Source organism: Ahaetulla prasina, chromosome 3 (assembly GCF_028640845.1).
Source record: "Ahaetulla prasina isolate Xishuangbanna chromosome 3, ASM2864084v1, whole genome shotgun sequence".
NCBI lineage: Eukaryota > Metazoa > Chordata > Lepidosauria > Squamata > Colubridae > Ahaetulla > Ahaetulla prasina.
The window spans coordinates 199,619,335-199,640,012 of NC_080541.1; the positions used below are offsets into that span (position 1 = coordinate 199,619,335).

Consider the following 20,678-nt stretch of genomic DNA (forward strand, 5'->3'; position numbering starts at 1 on the left):
ATATTTTTACCATGTTGCATATGCTTTGTGAAAATCTGTTTTAAATTATTATTGTATCATATGCTGAAAGCTTTAGAAAAGAAGCATATCTTTATTTATAGATAAGAGATTTTTTCCCCCTTGCAACAAATAGCGGGGTGTTTGCCCTTGATAAGAATAGAATAAAAAGTTGAGAACAAAAGAATTAGCATGTTGTGTTGTAAAGTTAAAATGCCTTTGAAAGTTAGTCTGAAGCTTAACTACTGTTTGGGTAGACTTTTGTCTAGTTAATGTTAACCCTTTATGGGGAAGATGGATGGGGAAGAAAAGAAAAGAAAGACCTTTTTTTCTCTTCTTTTCTTCCCCATCCATTTTTTTCCCTTTGGGTTAGTCTAGTTTTGTTCTCCCTTTTTTCTTGTTTTCTCTTCTCCCTACAAGCTACCCTTTTTTCTTTTCTGTTGTTTCTTTTTGTAGGCGGGAGGGCTCTGTTTATGTATTGTTATCTGTAGATGGTCAATTAACATTACTTTTTTGTTCTAGCCTGATAAGTCTTTTTTGAAGTTTAGCATCTTCTAGTAGATGCAGTTGCATGTGAATATCATGTATATAAGAATCTCCCTTCTTCTTTCCCCCTCTCTCCTCTCTCTCTCTCTCTCTCTCTCTCTCTCTCTCTCTCTTGGTAGAGATGGTAGGAATTTCTAGGGTTGGTTGCAGCTAGCATTGACAATCTAATGTTGACAAGATAGAGATGTTGAATGCTGTACAGAATTTTTATCTGTGTTAATATTGTTTTTCTACCTGCTTTTTGGGAAAATCTTTTTAAATATCCAGGTCATCTTTTTGGGGGGCAAATATAATAGTCATTAGACAGTTGTCTACTTAAATTGTATTTTCTTTTATGTATAATGGGTGCAGTCCGCTCTTTTAAGGGTATTATTCTCCATTTCCTAGGAAAAGAACTCAATCTAAGTTTTGAAAAATAGTTAATAACATAGGAACCCTGATCTTTCAAATGTGTCTTTGCCAAAAGACAGTGCTTTTCAGGAGTCTTGCCACCCCTGTATTTATATTTTTTTAGAAATAAATCTCATTAATTTGCAGGATGCTTCCTCCCAAGGCTTATTTGCACTGAATTGTACTCTTGGGAGCAGATGTGCAAGATTTCTTCTAAGGATTTGGATTGTTAAAACCAGAACTTGTTTGGCCGAAAAAACCCATACTTCTGGCAAATGCTAATTGAAAAACTGGGTGCTAGCATACATAGTTTGCAGCATCACCAAAGTTCTTTTCTAATTTTTAAATCAGTCCTGCCATGATCCCACACAGAAGCATCTTCATCCACCTTGCTTAGAGGTCCTTAGAAGGTCATGATTAGTGATTTCTGATATTATTTTTCCATATCCCATTTGTCACTAATTGCCACTTTGGGCACTTATCCATCAATCTACTTCCATTTCCCTAATGTGAGTTTAATAGAGAATGCTTTCTATACCTTGGTAAGAATTTGTCTTCAATTCCATTCCTTTTGGAGATAATCTACCATGCTAGTATGGCAGCACAGCGCTTTTCTTCTTCTACCCCACACAAGTCATTCTGTTGTGTTCACAGCAGACAAATTGATTATTGAGATTATGTGGAGAAACAGAATAAAGCACTAGCTCCTGTTTTCTTTCTTTGGGGGGGATTCTGGCTGAGCCATCTCTTCACTTCTCAAACAGTGATCTAATTCTGGGGGAAGGAAGATAACTGGGTTGATTGGTTGATTCTCCAGTGCGCTGCTTGGAGAATCCAAGCATGGGGTTGACTTCAATCCTATTGCCAGAGACTGAGTGGCTAGAGCTTTCTTGGCCACGCCTCCTCTGCTCGAATGAGCTCTAGTTTTTTGACTCAGTCCAACCAAGAGAGATGTGGAAAAGTTTGCTCCAGCAATTCAAGTCTCACAACAAAGGATCACGCTTGGATTCTTCAAATTAAGAGCCCTTGGAGTGGAGGAAGTGAAAAGGGAAGCTTTTTAGCTGGTTTGGGGCTTTTGGCCCTTAATTGGAGCCTGCAAGCTGCAGGTGTGTGTGCTGGTCTCTCCCAGCAAGTCTGGCATGTCTGACACCGCTCAGAAGACACAGACAGGAGGCAGCAAATCTTGGGCCAACCCATTTGCGGGAATCCCCTTTGTGTGCAAGCACCTGCTTCTCCACCTGAAAAGTCTCAGGTTAGTGAGCTGGTTTCCCCGTCTGCCAGCAAGAGCCGCCACCACCTTATCTCTTCCCGGCTGGGAAGGCAGCTGTAGAGTCACTGTCCGATTGGAGGGACATACTCTGAGGATTTCAGCCTGCTCAATCCGTGCAGCGTTGAGAGAGCCAGAAGCTCAGCTCTCGGGCCATTTGGACTCAGCTGAGAGGCACGGCTATGTATTTTGGCGCAGCGGCGTTGCTGGGCTTCGTACTCAAGAAATTTTACTTGGGCTCGGTGATTTTGGATTTGGCTGTGCGGCACTTGGGAGAGTTGAGATCTTTACTCTCACGCCATTTTTGATCAGCTGAGCAGCGTGGTAGCAGTTTTGGCTCTTGGGCACTAGAGCTTTGGAGCTGCTGGTTTGGGAGCTTGCATTTCTCAGCGCCATTTTGAGTCAGCTGAGGGGTGTGGCTGGACATTCAGCATGGTGGCATTGTTCTCGTGCTTTGAAGCCAGTGTTTCTATGGGGGTGTTGGTCTTCCCTGGTTTGCCACGTGGATCCACCACCACCCTTGAGCCTGCAGAGGGACCAGATCTGGTAGAGGAGGCCTTCGGACTGGTCTGTAAATGTGTGGGCGGTAGCAAGATAGCAGAGAGAGCCCTGTCCCCAGACAGAGGCCAGGCAAAACCTCCCAGACTCCATAGAGCTGGGGATTGTAGCCCCAGGAATACTGGGGCTACCTCTAAGGGAACAAACGGATGGTTCTAAGAAGTCCTTATCCAAGAAGGCTGCATCTGCCTTAGATAAAGACGCTGAAAGGCACCCCAAATCTCTAGAAAAGCAATTTTCTAAGGTCCAGAGTAGGCCCAGGAACTCTGGGAGTCAACTGTCTTTTGCAGAAACTGTATTTCCTACATCCTTCCAACCTGCTCTGTCTCCTCAGTTCAATGAGTTACAGCAACATGAGCAGTCACCAGAGGGAGCTGGTGAGCTTCCATCTGCCTTCACAGCAGGACAGGAAGAGGACTTTCTACCATTATCAGGTTTAGCACCTACTGGCTTACATTGTGGGCGGCTCCAGAGTTGTGCCCGGTGTTCCGTGGCACACTCTGATGACCAGGTTGGCTTAGCGGCCCTGAGGGAGCTTTTTAGCTTTTGTGCCGTTATTCTGCTGGCTGGGGAAGCGACTGCGGTGGTGTGAGGGTGTTTCCGGATCGCGGCCGCCATTTTTGCTACAGTTGCAGCTAGGAGAACGGAGATAGATGTGGTGATATTTTGCCCCAATCAGCTGTTTTTTGGCTCTCTGCTTTTTAAAGCAGTTTGGCTGGTCTTTGGTGGAGCAAAGCAGCATTTGGGAGTCCATTTGGTTCCCATGCTTTGTGCCTGGTTCATGGCTTGCCTTAGCGCTGGGAGAGCGGTGCTGTGCTCTCGCACCGCCATTGCTGGAGAAAGGCCAGAGTGAAAGGCCAGGCTTGACCTCATTGGGGTTTAAGGCTCTCTGCTGAGGCTTGGTGTTTCAAAGCTCTTCTCCCTTAGAGGTTACTGGAGCTTGTCCTCATTTTTCTGGTTACAGTGACCATTGCCTGAATTTAGCCTAGTATCTTCAATTTTACTGGACTTCAATTTTTGAACCTTTTATTATGGCTGAATCTGATCTTTCTTCAGACATAGAGCAGGCACCCAGCCCCCCCCCCCAAGACACATAAGGGGCATTCATCAAAATCAAAGAGTTCAAAGTCAACACGGAGCACAGCTCCTATAACTCAGCCTGAGCCAGTTTTGCCATCTAAAGGGGCCCCAGGTGGGGATAAGAATGCCCAGAGGAGGCACAAAGTCCTAGAACGCCAGTTTGAAATAGCCCAACGCAATGCACAGGTGTCTGTACCACAGCGTGATTCTGCCAGAGAGACTGTGTTACAACCTCAGGCAGGAAGGTCTCCCTTGCCTCTTCAGATGTCTGAGGGTGTACAAGAAGAACTCATGGCGGGGACTTCTCATGAGGTTTCCTTTGCCTTGCCTTCAACATCTTCGGCTTCAGCTCATTTTCACCCTTTGGTGCAGCGCTATGTGGCAGAGGCAACCTTCACCCCAACCTCTGCAGGGCTCCATGAGGGGGAGGAACAGAATCCAGTCCCATCAGTGGATTTTCAAGCCTTGCTTTCAGATGCATTTTCTAAACTCCTGGCAACTGGCATTCAACAAGGAGCTCAGATCCAACACAATGTACCCATACCCAGGACCCAGGCTCCAATGCTTTGACCCAGGGTCGCTGAGTCCTCATCTCAACATGAGTCTTCTCATAGTGAGGATTCTAATTTAGAAGAGGATTGTCCAGTAGAGTTGGAATTTTCTGAGGGTGAAGGAATTGCTCCGGATAAGCCATCCTTCTCGGGCCTTTTCCACCCTTCTGTCTTTAAATCATTACTTCATAAAGCAAAAGTCACAATGAATATAGGATTGGGGGAGAGTTCCGGTTCCCAGCTTCAAGGTCTTGAAAATCTTCATGAAGGCTAAACCTGAGCAAGACTTTATTCCTTGCCTGACTTTGTTTACAGAGGTAGTTCAGAGACCATGGGTACAACCCGGCGGGCCCTAGTGGTCATGAGAAAAAATTGTATTGTTCTGATCCTGCTCTTGATCAGCAACTCCAATTACCTTCTGTAGATACACCAGTTGCTAGCCTCACATCATCCACTGTTCTTTCTAGTGATATTGGCGAAGGGCTTAAGGTTGAGGATAAGAAAGCTGAGATAGCCTTTTGGAAAACTCATCAAGCGGCTGCTTGGGCCATCTGGGCGGCTACATCAGTTTCCTTCTTTAATAGAGCCTCCTTGATTTGGCTTCGTCAATTACAGGAACATATACCACCTGAGGAGGCAGAGTTCACCAGGACATTAAGAAGCTGGTGGCTGGGACTTCCTGTTTGGCACCGTAGGTGATGGCGGTGATCTTACGATCACCAACCTCTGGATTATGTGGAATCGCTAGGACAGTTTAAATCTGCTGTCCAGCGGTTTGAAAAACCCTCTTTTCGGGAGAAGAAGAGATGGTGAGTTGAGGGCAGAGGTTGAATTTCCCTAAAGCCCCTGAGAAAAAAGGGGTTTGAAGGGTTAAGTTCCCTCCAGCAACCCGAAGTGCTCCAGATCCAAGGATTTTTCTGCTTTGGCGGAACCAATCACCACGACCAAACACCGAGATTTATTTTGGACAATAAAGAATTATACCGGACAGAACGAAAGTGGGAGAACTTTATGCAAGTAGCCAAGCCAATTCCCCGATACTTTGTAACAAGTTTTAAAACAGCAAGAAAATGGAGGCGAATTGTTAACAAGTTAACGAGTGGAAAGCGAAAGTGATACTTTTAGCGTGCCGTCTGTTGCTGGTATTGTTATTTGCTACTTTAACTCTTTAACTCTTTGCTGCCTGCTGTCTGTTGATAGAATTTAGGGGAGATTTTTAAATATTGCTTTAAAAGACTGTGTTTCTCAGAGGTTAAGAAGATTTAAAGTGAATATTAAGTTGGAAATAAATAAATAAATAATTTTATAGAAGATGGCAGCTAAACAATTAAAGTCTACTGTAACAAAGGGCTCTGGAATTTCATCAGCTGGTGCCTCTCCAGCTCATACAGCAGAGACTAGAACATTGAATTTAGAGGCGGTACAAGAGAACTTAAAAGACTTTATGCAAGAAAAATTTAAAGTAATAACTGATGAGATGTCTGAAATGAAAGAGCAGATATCAGAAATTCAAGTGGGAAATAAAGAAGTTAAGGAAGGATTTGTAATTGCAGTACAAAGTTTGGCAACAAATGTGATTTTATTAGAAGAGGAAATGGAAGAAATTAAGCAACATAATTCAAAATTAGAAAATAAAATGGTTGAATTTCAAAGTAAAATGGAAAAAACAGATGATGAAATAGTTTTGATACAATATAGAAATATGGAATTTGCTCTAAGAATCCGTGGTCTGAAAGAGAATAAAGAAGAGAATTTAAGGGAATTTTTTTCTGAAGTATTTGCTGAGATATTAGCAGCTCGCCCAGCAGATGTGGCTTATCAAATTGATAAAATATATCGTGTGAATTCTTGGATAGCAAGGCAAAAAAAGTTGCCAAGGGATGTTGTTATTTATTTTACAAATAGAACAGTGAGAAATCAGATTTTGCAAGCCTCATATAAGGGGGAGAAGATTCAGATTGCTGGTCAAGATATTTTAATATTAAAGGAAATTCCACCAAAAATGTTAAGGGCTAGGAAGGAATTTGCCTTCCTGGTGAATGAACTTAAAAAACGTCAGATTGAATATAGATGGGATATTCCAACTGGTATATTAGTATATTATGCAGGGAAAGTACATCGTCTCAATACAGTTGGAAAAGCAAGAGAATTTTATGTTGAGGCATTAAAAGTTGGAAGTCCTCTTCCATTGGAAGCTAGAAGAAGGGAGACTGAAGTGAAGGAAAGAGAAGTGAAGCAGGTACAAGAACAGATTGTGATGGAAGAAGATTTATTACAAGTGTTGGAAATACCTACGAAGGGGTCAGACTCAAAAGAACAAAGGCTGACAAGAGCTGCTGCTAAAAGCAAGGAACAAGAGATGAAGGCACAACAACAACTGGCAACTACTACAACGGAAATAGTGGGAGGAGCAAGGCCTAAAGCAAAATGTGATCTGCGGCTAGTGTTCCAAAAGTTTCCTTTGGCCGATAATGGCAATTAAACTATTATCTTGGAATGTTAATGGTTTGAATTCACCGCAGAAGAGAAGGAAAGTATTTCACTATTTGAAACAATTTAAAAATGACATTACCTGTTTACAAGAAACACATATTAGATCTTTAGACCAGAAATATTTGATAAATTCAAAACTGGGAGTACATTTTGTTGCCTCATCTTTGGAGAAAAAAAATGGTTTAGTTATATATATAAAGAAGGATAATTACTGATTGGATTAATTTGACTGAGGAAAGAGTTTTGAATATAGAAGGTTATGGTTTGTTATATGGGTGGCATGCTTATTTATTATATGATAAAGTAGATAAAATATTTAAAAATAATATAATTAGAAATGCATTATTGAGGGTCTGGAGGAAATATCAATATAAATTAGATGGAAAGATTCCAATATGGGCAATCCCGAGACACATGATAGAAAATATAAATATATATCAAAAGATGGAGGTAGTTACCTATAAAGAACTTCTTTGTATGGAAAAGGGGGAATTACAATTAAAATCCAGAGAAAAGATGGGGGAAGAAGGGAAAAATTATACATGGTTCCAATATGGACAATTACAAGCTAGATGGAAACTAGATCAAAAAATAGGTGTTAAGCAAACTGAGGATAATTTGTTAAAACAAATGAGAGATCAAGGCCAACAGCATATTAAGAGGTTGTATAGTGTATTAGTAGAAATAGACTCAGAGACTGAACTGGTTAAGGATTGTATGATTAAGTGGGCACAAAATTTTCAGCAACCGATAATGTTGGAAACTTGGGAAAGAATTTGGGTGAGGAATGTGAAATTTACACAAGCGCAAAATATGAGAGAAAATTTTTATAAGATGTTTTATAGATGGCATTTAGACCCCAAAAAGTTGTCATGTATGTATTCTAATGTACAGGCTAAATGTTGGAGATGCGATTGTGAAGATGCCACTTATTACCATATATGGTGGACTTGTAAAAAAGTTAAAGCATTTTGGATTAAAGTATGGTGGATCATGCAGAATATTTTGAAAAAGAAGATTAAGTTTACTCCGCAGTTCTTTCTACTAGGAATAATTATGGATTGTACAGCTATAGAGACTAAATTGATCTTGAACCTAATAACAGCCGCAAGACTTTTGATTGCTCAATATTGGAAGAAAGAAGAATTACCTACAATTGAAGAATGGACACTCAAAGTATCAAATCTGGCAGAAATGGCTAAAATCTCTGCTTATTTGAAAGACTATACACAAGAAAAATATATTTTAGAATGGAAAATGTGGATTGATTATATTCAAAATAAGTATCAGATAAAAAAATATCAAATAGCATATGAGTAAATTTAGGAAATATTTTGTATTAGATATATTTCTGAAGGAGAGGGGAATTGAGAGTGTGATTAAGTGTGGAGTGACTAGAGATTATAATTTAGGAATTATTTTGGATTATGATTGTTAGTTTTGATACCCCGCATTTTGTTCTGGGAAGTCGGGGTGGGGGGGGTTGAGGGTAGAGATGGAGTGATGGTTAATGTACAGGGATTATTGAAGAATTAATGTAGGGTCGGGTCTGCCCAGTTACCATTTTAGAACGGTGGGGAGGGAGAAAAGAGAGAGTAGGAGGTAGGAAAGAGGAGAAGAGGAAGGAAGAGGGGTAGAAGAGGGAGAAGGAGTGGAGGGTGGAGGGAGGAGAGGATGTAGATAAGAGAAGGAGAGGAAGGTTGGGAAAGAAGGTAGAAGAGGGAAGAGAGTTAAAAAGGGGGGTGGTGACTGGGCAAGCCCGACTAATTGTATATAATTGTACATTGGATGAATTATTTGATACGATTGTAAAAATAAAACTTTTTTATTAAAAAAAAAAAAAAAAGAAGCTGGTGGCTGCTACGGAATATTCTGCAGACGCATCTTTAGACGCTACGAAGTTCGCGTCCCATGCTTTGGCATCCACTGTCACTTCTGGCAGGCTCCTTTGGCTCCGCCATTGGAAAACAGATAAGAAATCAAAGTGGAGACTGGCGGCTGCATCTTACAAAGGGTCTTCTCTACAAGAGAGGCGGGAACAACAGAAGCAGGGGTGAGGCAGGCCTAGAAAGTGGAGTCACGGAGCCACACCCCACAGGGTATAAAAGCAGGAGGGGCTGCTATATTACTTCGTGATGAACAAATCAAACTGCCTGGAGAGAACTTGAGCTGAAGTGCTGTTTATTCCTGACTTCCTGGTATCAAGAAAGATAACAGAAAAACCTTGGCAGACGCTCGCTGGGTTGCTGCCACAGCTGATAGCTGCCGTGGACTAAATTGCCAGCTAATTGAGTCATTTCTCGTGCCTCCCGGACTGAGGTGGGGGGACAGAACAGACCACATAAATCGGGAGGGGGATACTTGCTCCAAATCCCTCATGACAGAGGCAGAGAAGCTAGAGCTCTTGGCAGAGAAACATATTCCTTCCAGCAGAGCAGAGCAGAGCATATATCGGGGGTAGCAAATATACAAGCAGATTGGTTGAGCAGGGCGACTCTAGACCAATCAGGGTGGCGCCTGCATCCGGATCTCTTCAAAGAACTATGAGAGATTCGCCACCCAATAGTAGATTTGTTCACTCACCTGATGAACATCCATCTGCCAAGGTTCCTCTCCAGGTTCAGAACACCGGGGACGGAAGGGGTTTGATGCTCTCCGCAGTGCCTGGACTCAGGTTCTGCTCTATGCATTCCCTCCAATTCGCCTCATCTTGAGCGTTATCAGAAAGGTGTTAGAGGAGATGGCAGAAGTTCTTCTTCTCGCCCCGCATTGGCCCAGAAGCCCCTGGGATGGCGATATAGTCAGCCTCTCAGTCTCTCATCCCTGGAGAATTACCTATAATTGAAGAATGGACACTCAAAGTATCAAATCTGGCAGAAATGGCTAAAATCTCTGCTTATTTGAAAGACTATACACAAGAAAAATATATTTTAGAATGAAAAATGTGGATTGATTATATTCAAAATAAGTATCAGATAAAAAATATCAAATAGCATATGAGTAAATTTAGGAAATATTTTGTATTAGATATATTTCTGAAGGAGAGGAATTGAGAGTGTGATTAAGTGTGGAGTGACTAGAGATTATAATTTAGGAATTATTTTGGATTATGATTGTTAGTTTTGATACCCTGCATTTTGTTCTGGGAAGTCGGGTGGGGGTTGAGGTAGAGATGGAGTGATGGTTAATGTACAGGGATTATTGAAGAATTAATGTAGGGTCGGGTCTGCCCAGTTACCATTTTAGAACGGTGGGGAGGGAGAAAAGAGAGAGTAGGAGGTAGGAAAGAGGAGAAGAGGAAGGAAGAGGGGTAGAAGAGGGAGAAGGAGTGGAGGGTGGAGGGAGGAGAGGATGTAGATAAGAGAAGGAGAGGAAGGTTTGGAAAGAAGGTAGAAGAGGGAAGAGAGTTAAAAAGGGGGGTGGTGACTGGGCAAGCCCGACTAATTGTATATAATTGTACATTGGATGAATTATTTGATACGATTGTAAAAATAAAACTTTTTTATTAAAAAAAAAAAAAGAAGCTGGTGGCTGCTACGGAATATTCTGCAGACGCATCTTTAGACGCTACGAAGTTCGCGTCCCATGCTTTGGCATCCACTGTCACTTCTGGCAGGCTCCTTTGGCTCCGCCATTGGAAAACAGATAAGAAATCAAAGTGGAGACTGGCGGCTGCATCTTACAAAGGGTCTTCTCTACAAGAGAGGCGGGAACAACAGAAGCAGGGGTGAGGCAGGCCTAGAAAGTGGAGTCACGGAGCCACACCCCACAGGGTATAAAAGCAGGAGGGGCTGCTATATTACTTCGTGATGAACAAATCAAACTGCCTGGAGAGAACTTGAGCTGAAGTGCTGTTTATTCCTGACTTCCTGGTATCAAGAAAGATAACAGAAAAACCTTGGCAGACGCTCGCTGGGTTGCTGCCACAGCTGATAGCTGCCGTGGACTAAATTGCCAGCTAATTGAGTCATTTCTCGTGCCTCCCGGACTGAGGTGGGGGGACAGAACAGACCACATAAATCGGGAGGGGGATACTTGCTCCAAATCCCTCATGACAGAGGCAGAGAAGCTAGAGCTCTTGGCAGAGAAACATATTCCTTCCAGCAGAGCAGAGCAGAGCATATATCGGGGGTAGCAAATATACAAGCAGATTGGTTGAGCAGGGCGACTCTAGACCAATCAGGGTGGCACCTGCATCCGGATCTCTTCAAAGAACTATGCGAGAGATTCGGCCACCCAATAGTAGATTTGTTCACTCACCTGATGAACATCCATCTGCCAAGGTTCTTCTCCAGGTTCAGAACACCGGGGACGGAAGGGGTTTGATGCTCTCCGCAGTCCCTGGACTCAGGTTCTGCTCTATGCATTCCCTCCAATTCGCCTCATCTTGAGCGTTATCAGAAAGGTGTTAGAGGAGATGGCAGAAGTTCTTCTTCTCGCCCCGCATTGGCCCAGAAGCCCCTGGGATGGCGATATAGTCAGCCTCTCAGTCTCTCATCCCTGGAGAATTCCCTCAGGACAGTATTTCCCTCAAACGGGGTTGTGGTCCATTCGGAGCCTCAGTGACTCCAGATGACCGTCTGGCACTTGAGAGGAACTTTCTGAGGAGCGACAAGCTCTCTGGGAAAGTGATTCAGACCATCCAGGCTTCCAGACTGCCCTCAAATAGGATTTACAAATAGGAAATTTGTAAATAGGATTTACAATCCTATCTGGTCAGCTTTTTGCCAATGGTGTTCTAAGGGACACATTGAACCATTAGGGGCCTTGGTCCTGGAAATACTGGACTTTCTGCAAACCGGTTTGGACGGGACTGTCCCAGCACCCTTCGGCGACAGATAGCTGCCTTATAAACAGTATTGTCCTGTGAGAATCGGCAACCCCTCACTTACCACCCGAGGATCTGCAGTTTTGTCAAAGGGGCTGCTAATCTGAAACCCCTGGTGATTCATTGTTATCCCACCTGAGACCTGACCTTAGTGCTCCAGGCACTTACTTCTACACCATTTGAGCCATTGAGGACTTCTAGCCTCCAGTACTTGACCCTCAAGATTGCATTCCTTGTGGCCATAACTTCAGCTAGGAGGATTTCAGAATTAGTGGCTTTGTCACTACGTGAAGATTTGTGTATTTTCCATTCAGACAGGGTGGTTCTCTGATTGGATCCCTCCTTTCTGCGGAGGGTGAACTCCTGGTTTCATAGGGCCATGGGGATTATTCTGCCTGACTTTTGTCTGGGGCTTAATCATCCCTCGGAGGAATGATGGCATACTTTGGACGTCAGGAAGGCTCCTCGCAGATACATCAAACAAACTGCATCCTTTCGGAAGACAGAATCATTCTTCGTATCATTCCAGCCTTCACCCATGGGCAGGAAGGTGATGTCTTCCACTATAGGCCGTTGGTTGAACGCCTGTATTGCTAAGGCTTATGAGATACAAGCTCGACCCGTACCCAGACGGATTATGGCCCATTCCACTACTGCAGCATTCCACTATTCCCAGCCACTACTGCAGCTTGGACTGCGTAAGCCCCCATTGAGGACATTTGCAGAGCACTGACTTGGTCATCTCCATCGCGCTTTGTTCGACATTATTAACTGGATGTGCATGCCTTGGCTGAGGAGTCTTTTGGACAGAAAGTTCTTCAGAGAGTTCATACCACCTTGGGGACCCAGGACCGGTTGCTTTCCCTCCCCTAGTTCATTAAGCTTCGGTGTTTGGATTCTCCAGGTAACACACTGAAGAAAGGACTTTGGTCTCACCTGACACGTCTCTTCTCAGTGCACTCCAGGAAAATCCAAACCTGCCCTGACGACTATCCTGGTCCGGGGGTCCAGGGTGGTATTCATCTTCGCCAAATCCACCTACATTGCACAGCCTTCTCTTTGTCGAAAAACTGGAGCTCAGCCAAGGAGAGGAGATGTGGCCAAGAAAGCTCTAGCAACTCAGTCTCTGGCAATAGGATTGAAGTTAACTCACGCTTGGATTCTCCCGCAGCGCACTGAGAAGAGATGTGTCAGGTAAGACCAACATCCTTTTTGGATGAGTCATGCTGGCATACACCCACCGGTTCTACCATGATTCTGTTTTGGATGTCAATAATTGCCCAGATATCATTCTATTAATTTTATGAGCCAATAACCAGACCAAGTTGTGCTTTTGAATATTTGACTGGAAGAAATGAAACACATTTGTGGAATGAAAAACTTAAAAGTGCATTGAAAGAAGAAGAGAAGATGCCGCTCTGCACCTCCTGCCCGCCTCAACATTTTGCTAACTCTTAGGAAGTGACAAGTCCCTCAGTTTAGGATTATTATTTATTGCTCAGTAAGAGAATATGCAAGTTATGAGTGCTCTGACAAATCACATGGTTTACCCATTACTCCTTATGCTTTAGATTTTTGAAACCATTTTGTGTTAAATATGGGGATATACAGTTAAAAACCAGAAGAGATTGACTGACAGTGGTAGACTGATAGAAACTATTTAAATTATTTTTTTCCTGTTTATGTGGTGGGAATGGTACCAGGTGATGAATAAAAACTCAAACTCCTTTTTGATATTGACTCTGTATATATACACATACAGTATAGGTGTCTTTATATCACTCTGAATATAGGGAACGTATGCCAAAGATAAAAAGAATTCCAATCTTTGATATGTTTCATTAAACCTGGATTTTTATCATCTTTGATAATCTTTGGCCATTGATAAAGATTTTTAAACCACTTGTTGTCTTTTAGCCACTTTCAGATATGCAATTACCAATATTGCTGGTATTTGTATGCCACTCTTTTATTCCATCACGCAGGACTGGCCTAATAGTTTTTAATGGGTTTTTTTTTAGTTTTTTAGAATTTTCAGCCAATTTTGAATTAGTTTTTTAAATTAGTTTTTAATTTTTGTATCTGTTGTTTTATCTGGCTGTAAACCGCTCTGAGTCCTTTGGGAGAAGGGCGGTATAGAAATTGAAATAATAAATAAAATAAATAAATAAATAAATTTGTAATTGTGCCACTCTAATCCCACAACTACTTCCTCCTCCTTTCAAGCATGTAGTAGAATTTGTTTCTGAGAAACACTGAAGCAGCGATAATCATGATCATCAGTGACTGAAAATGTTTTCCTTCTTAAGTATACTTTCCATTGGGATAGGGAGCTACAAGAACATTCCATATGGAGCTGAAATGTTTGAATGCTAGTTTGTATTCCTTAAATTCTTGTTTATTTAGATGATGTTTCATCAGCCACTGACTTGGAACATTCCCTGCTTAGCTGCAGGAGCGTCCTCCATACATCATATGGTTTCTGTGTCTTGTCTCATTGATTACTGCCATTTATTAATTAATTTAAAAGCACATTTCTTTAGTTTTTAGCCAGTCTTTTTATTCAACCAGAAAAGGCACCAAAATGTCTGCCTTCATTTAAATTAAGAAAATAAAATGTGACAGTGTATTTTAGATTTTATTATATTTATTTATTTAGATTTTAATTTTAATTCTCCTTCCTCTGGCAGTAGAGTTCTAAAGGCAGTGGACCATACAGATACAGTATTTTAATTCATATCTATTGGCTATGGTGGACTAAGAACAAACCTGATTCTTTGTCAGAGCAGGGATGAAATGCTACCGGATCGGACCAGATCGGATGAATAGGTAGTGGAGATTGGGGCTGGTTCGCCAAACCGGAAGCAACGGCTGGCTGGCCACGCCCCCAAACTCGTCCACAGCCCGCAGTCCTGCCATGCTTGCCTACCTTCCACGCTGCCTTCCCAGCGTCCCGGTGGCCAGCTTGTGAAGGCAGGCAAGCATGGCAGGGCTTTGGGGAAGGGAATAAGCTGCTAGCTCCTTCCCCGCAGCCCTTGATATCTCGGCCTTCCTCGGTCTCTGTCACTCTTTTCACTCTGCGAAATACCAGAGGAAACTGACAAATGTGGCAATACACAGCGAGGTGAAATGCCAACTTAGCAACAGTGTGAGAGATGACACCTCGTGCAGAGCTGGAAGCCTCCCTCCCTTCTCTGCAAGAGCATATCGTAAGCAGTTCCATCTGCCTGGTATTCCTTTGCCTTTCCTTCCTTTCTCCTTTCCCCACCCCACCCCAAAGCAGAACGGATCACACCAAGAAGGAAGCCAGGGCCAAAGCCAGCCTTGTCCAGGAAGGTGCATCCCCCCACATCTGTCAGGCTGGGTCCTCCCCATATCTCTTGTAGAAGTAGTCAGCCACGTCCTCCGAGACCTGCTTGACGGTGGAGATTTTATCCAGGTGCATCTTCCCCCTCCCCTTCAAATGACCGATCAACCCCCCACCCCCATTCCATGCTATGCTATGCTATGCTATGCAAAGCGCTGTTTTCAGAACTGCTTCTGGAGAGGTGAGGTGCGACCTGAGGAATCCACATTGGCAAAAGCGGCACCCGCACACGAAAGTTCAGGAAGATTGCCTTTTGCCTTCCTTCCCAAAGCATCAGCACCCCCAGCTCCTCCGCCTCTCCTCCTCCAACACCAACCATGGCATGTGCAGTTAAGAGCATGCATCTGCCCCTTCCCTTCAAACGACTGATCAATCTCCCGCCCCCATTCCCTGCTATGCTATGTAAAGTGCTTTCCTCCCCGAATCCAAAAGCATGCCGTGCAGCTGGCGCTGTCACCTGAAAATGCTTTCCACCCTGGTTCCCCGAAGCACATTGGAGGGAAACCGGCCACCGCCTGAAACGCAACTCTGCGAATTGCATCAGGCCAACAGGTGGCGGTGTTGAAAAAGAGGGATGTTTCAGTTAGGGGCTCCCAGGCACAGAGAGGGCTTAGACCAGTGGTTCTCAACCTTTATAGTGCTGCAATCCCTTTAATACAATTCCCCACAATGTGGCGACCCCTTTAATACAATTCCCCACGATGTGGCGACCCCAACCATAAAATTATTTTTGTTTTGAATTTATCGCTCCTGAAGCCGTATTGGCTAGCGATCTGAACTGCTTGCGATTGCCTTGAGGACGGAGGCATTAAAGCGGAGACTCCTCCCCTATTAAGTTTATCGCGCCTGAAGCCAGATTAGGCTAGCGATTGGGAGTGATTGCAGCTGGTTTGAGAGGGAGACATCAGAGCAAAGATTTCTCTCTTTTTTAATTCATCATGCCTGAAGCCGAATTCGGCTAGCGATTTGAAGAGCCTGCAGCTGGCTTGTGGATTCAACCATTGGAGCGCGATTCTTCGACTCGCAAGTTTACTTTCCATATTTCCGATGGTCTTAGGCGACCCCGGCAAATCATCATTCGACCCCCAACGGGGTCCCGACCCACAGGTTGAGAACCGCTGGCTTAGACGGTGGCAGTGGCTCCTCATATTGCTGGCAAGTGAAGTCATTGTGGCCATTGTCTCCCCGGAGCTGCCCACTGGGCAGCCAGAGGGGGAACCAGCTGCGAACTGTGGGGCCCACCTCGGTTGTTCGCCGAAGCTGCCCCGACTCAGATCCCCGCCGCCTGGAACCACCCAAAATGCGATATGCGGAGGTCGAAAATGTCCAAAGGGTGGGGGCTAATGGGTGGGTATGACTACATCCGGAGTATAAGACGCACCCATATTTTCACCCTCTTTGGGGGTAAAAAGGTGCATCTTATATGGTAATGACCAGTTCTTGAACTTTCGACCATTGCAGTATCCATGTGCAGGTTATATGATCAAAATACAGACAGATGCTTGGCAACTAGAGCATATAAAACAATTTGCTAGGCCAATTCTTGATTACAGCTCGCCTATCTGGAACCCATGCCACATTTCTGACATCAATACAGTTGAGCGTGTCCAGAGGTATTTTACGAGAAGAGTTCTCCACTCCTCTGTAACCAACAAAATACCTTATCCCACCAGACTTGAAATCCTGGGTTTAGAAAACTTGGAACTCCGTGTGTATACACACACACACACACACACACACACACACACACACCCCTAAAGAGGAATATTAAAGCATTTTAAACATAAATGTCAGCCTATTAAGTTGTTGTTGAGTAGCATTTTAAAAGAAAGAATATTTGTATTAAGCGTAAACAGGAGTATTAATTGTGCAAGATGTAACTCCTTGGAATTTTCAAAGGTGAAAGGCCAAAGGGGCAAGATTCAGAACAGTAAGATAGATAGATAGATAGATAGATAGATAGATAGATAGATAGATAGATAGATAGATAGAGAACTTTTCTGAATCTAAGTTTCTATACTTTTCAAGGGTTAATTCCCATATGATTTCCATAAGATTTTTCCATGTGTAACCTATGTGCCAGATTATGTCTTTTATTGCTATTTCTTCTCTCTGTAAAATACAATGCTTTCCATTTTCTTTCATCATTTCCTGTGTATTGATTTCATAGACTATCTTAGTGGGAATCGTAAGAACTTCCTAAGAGCCCTCCTGGAACAGACTGAGGGTCCACTTAGTCCAACATCCTGCTTCCTCCTGCGATTAGCAAGATGCCCCTGGGAAGCCCACAAGCAGAACATTAAAGGAATAGAGTCCTTCTGCCCTTGTCTTCAGCAAGGCAGTCTCATGATACATGGCTTAGGATTCCTTATAAACCTTACTAATAACCTGTACTAGATTGTCCCTTCCTGAGTTGCATGCTCTTAAAGTATGTAAAGTAGTAGCTACCAGTTAATGTTATGATTGTATAATCTATTTATCAATTTTGGGCTGGATGAAGAATTACTTCGTTTTGATTCAGTTGAATCTATTTTAAATCATTTCAGTTGAATAAGCATGAAATTTAGTCATTTGGGAAAAACATAGATAAACTTTCCACGTCATGCTTCATTTTATGAACTCTATCATATACCTGCTGCCTGTTTAGAGGTGTTCCTTTCATGTGTGTGTGCATGACAAAACTTTAAAAAAAATTCTCCCTGAGACACTCCAAACCCTTCCATGATTTTGATTGCCTTTTCTGCATCTTTCCCAGTGTTTTTTGAGATCAGAGGAGGAGAAATCACACAGTCTTCCAAATGTAGCTGTGTTCTGTAAAAATCTAGGCAGGGATTTTTTTTTTAATTTATCCCACTTTTCAGTTTGCATAAGATTTCTAGAATGGCATCAGTAATGAGATATTCTTTTATATATGGGCTAAAAGATAGAGTACAAAAAGAAGAAGAATTTGGAGGTTATGAAGGGGAATGATTACCAAAAATAGACACCAAATTCAGCAGATTACTCAGCAAGTCTTATGATTGGGTTTCAGCACAGTGGAAGGGTAGCAGTTTATTTCAACAATAGTGATAGCAAGAGGAGTCTCCAGAAGCTCTTAAAACTGTCTTTCCAAATCTCGAACAAAGCTTCCATATAATGTAGACATAATTTCTTATCTTTATATTTCCAGCTATATAAGTTTCAGTCTAAGATAAACACGCTATCCCAAATCACCTATGTCCAGAAATCCTATTCTTACATACATCAGTAGTATTACAAATTAATGCCTTTGTCTACCTTATATCAAATATCATCCTACTTGCAAAAGGCTATCTATCCTCAATCTAGGCCAGGAGTGTCAAACTCGCGACGACATGTCACATGACGTATTGCAACTATTTTTGCTAAACCAGGGGTGGGCGTGGCCAGCGCGTGACTCATCTGGCCCACGGGCCACAAGTTTGACACACCTGATCTAAGCAGTTATGGCCTAGAACATCATTGCTGCTAGTGTATTATCCAGTCAGATCCTAACATTTATCCTATTCTATATCAAAATCAATTTTGCTCATGATATTATTTTATAGTTTTCATGGCCTGCCCCAATCCATACTTTCTGGGCAATGTATGATAAAATAAATACCCTGCACAATTAATACATTCCCCTACCTCTCCCCCACTTTCCTACATATCCACTGTAAACATTTTGGCTGAAGCCTGAAAGAAAATGAGCTATTTTAATGGCTTTATGGAATGCCAAGAAGGAGAGGATTGCATGAACCTCTGACTGCAAGGACATTTAAACCGTGGCAGTCACAACAGAAAAGGGCTGATGCCTTGAACATGTCCTTGACTCAAGTGGAGTGGATCTCTTAGAAGATCTTTTTTCAGTGTTCTAATTGGATGGCATTGGGCCAAGGTATTACATGGCCTTTTCTTTAGGGAACAAATAGGCAGATGTATGAGTGGCCTCAGATGTGATATGTACAGTTTTTTTTAAGATTGTGGTTTCATGTTCTGTTTCTTGTTTTAATTTGGGTTGCTTTTGCGAGTTAGGCTTAGTTAGTGAGTATAAACCGAATCAATCAATAAATCAGAAAACCTTGGGAACACAATCCCCGATGTAGTCTGGGATTACTGTGTTATGAGGGATTATGTAGATGATAGCAAGCATTTTGATCATACGGAGTAAAATGCCATATATATGTTTTTCCTGATTGTTTCTGATTTGTTGTAATTTTATATTTATATAAATAAATAAATAAAAAAAGATGTATTTTTATTTACAATAATTTTAATAATGCAATATAGTCCCTTGTTAATTAGCAGTTCAGTGAGGGTTTCCTCCATCTGCCAGGCAAATAGGCTGGCGATGACATTTGGTTCCATGTCTCAGATATGGATGCAGGACAAAAATGGGTACATTTTCTAGCATCAGCTAGATAGCATAATACGCTTTGCTTTTCTGCAGCCCCCTCAGCACATGCCATGCCATACCCCCTCAAATTACATGTTTTTCCTCTGTGCCCCTGTTGAAATATCCTAGGGTCCCTGTGGATCTATGTCTCCCACTTGAGAACTCCTGCTCTACTGCTTAAATTGACTATAACATAACAACAGAGTTGGAAGGGACCTTGGAGGCCTTCTAGTCCAACCCCCTGCCCAGGCAGGAAACCCTACACCATCTCAGTCAGATGGTTATCCAACATATAAGAGCACAAATAGTTTGATTAATAGAATTATATATGTTAAGCATAAGAAATCAGGAGCCAGAGCAGTTCAACTTTCACTTTATAACAGGTTTATTGCATGCTAATATAAGAATCTGAACTCCTAAACTACTAAACTACTTAACGGCCAAAGCAAATTGGCAGTAGATAAAGGTCAAGGGAAGTTAAAATGGACTGGACTTCTATCTCTTGCGGATGTGAAGAAACTTAAGACTGACGGTGCTCTTGACCCTTCCCTCAAACTCATCCTAGACATCTCCTATATCATATACATATTTGAAAAAATGAATATTTGTTTTTTTCTGTTAGACCTAGAAAGAAATATCTGCGATTTTTTACATTTAATTTAATGTAAAGATTTTTAAACTCCACTGGCTAAGTATTTTTCACCACTCCCACCCCCCCCAAAGTGATATTGCTTGTGAAAGATTGGTGTTCTTTTCTATGGCTATCCAGCTCTTTATTGATGCCTCAAACATGTTGATGAAAACAACAGTTTCTATTCTTTTCATTCTATATTTTTGTATATTTTAAACCTGCATTTTCCCATCCCAATAAACCAACTTTTAGTATGATCGTTAAACCTTCGGAGTGCTAAACTTGAAAAACTTGAATTGTTTTCTCACTATTCAGTTATATTTGCCTCTGCATATTTATTCAGGGAAGGATGAGGGGCTATGTCACTTATGGGACTATTTATCGTGGGAGTCTTTGTGGGTCCCTGTGCAACTTTTTTTGTCTTTTGAATTCTGAAATGTTCCTTCAGTTGCTTTGTGTCTTTGTCTAATCCTGGAGGTCATTTTGGGTGGTCTTAACACAGTGTCATAAGGCTCTTCTCTTGAAGAAACATTTAAGGATGGGATAGGTGGGAACTGCTGTGCACAGAGTAAAC

General features: G+C 42.4%; 1 protein-coding gene across 1 annotated transcript in view; it reads left to right on the plus strand.

Annotated features, from left to right (window-relative positions):
- Positions 1 to 20,678, plus strand: part of PLCG1 (phospholipase C gamma 1) — a 114,765-nt gene that overhangs the window by 13,041 nt on the left and 81,046 nt on the right. The window lies entirely within an intron of this gene.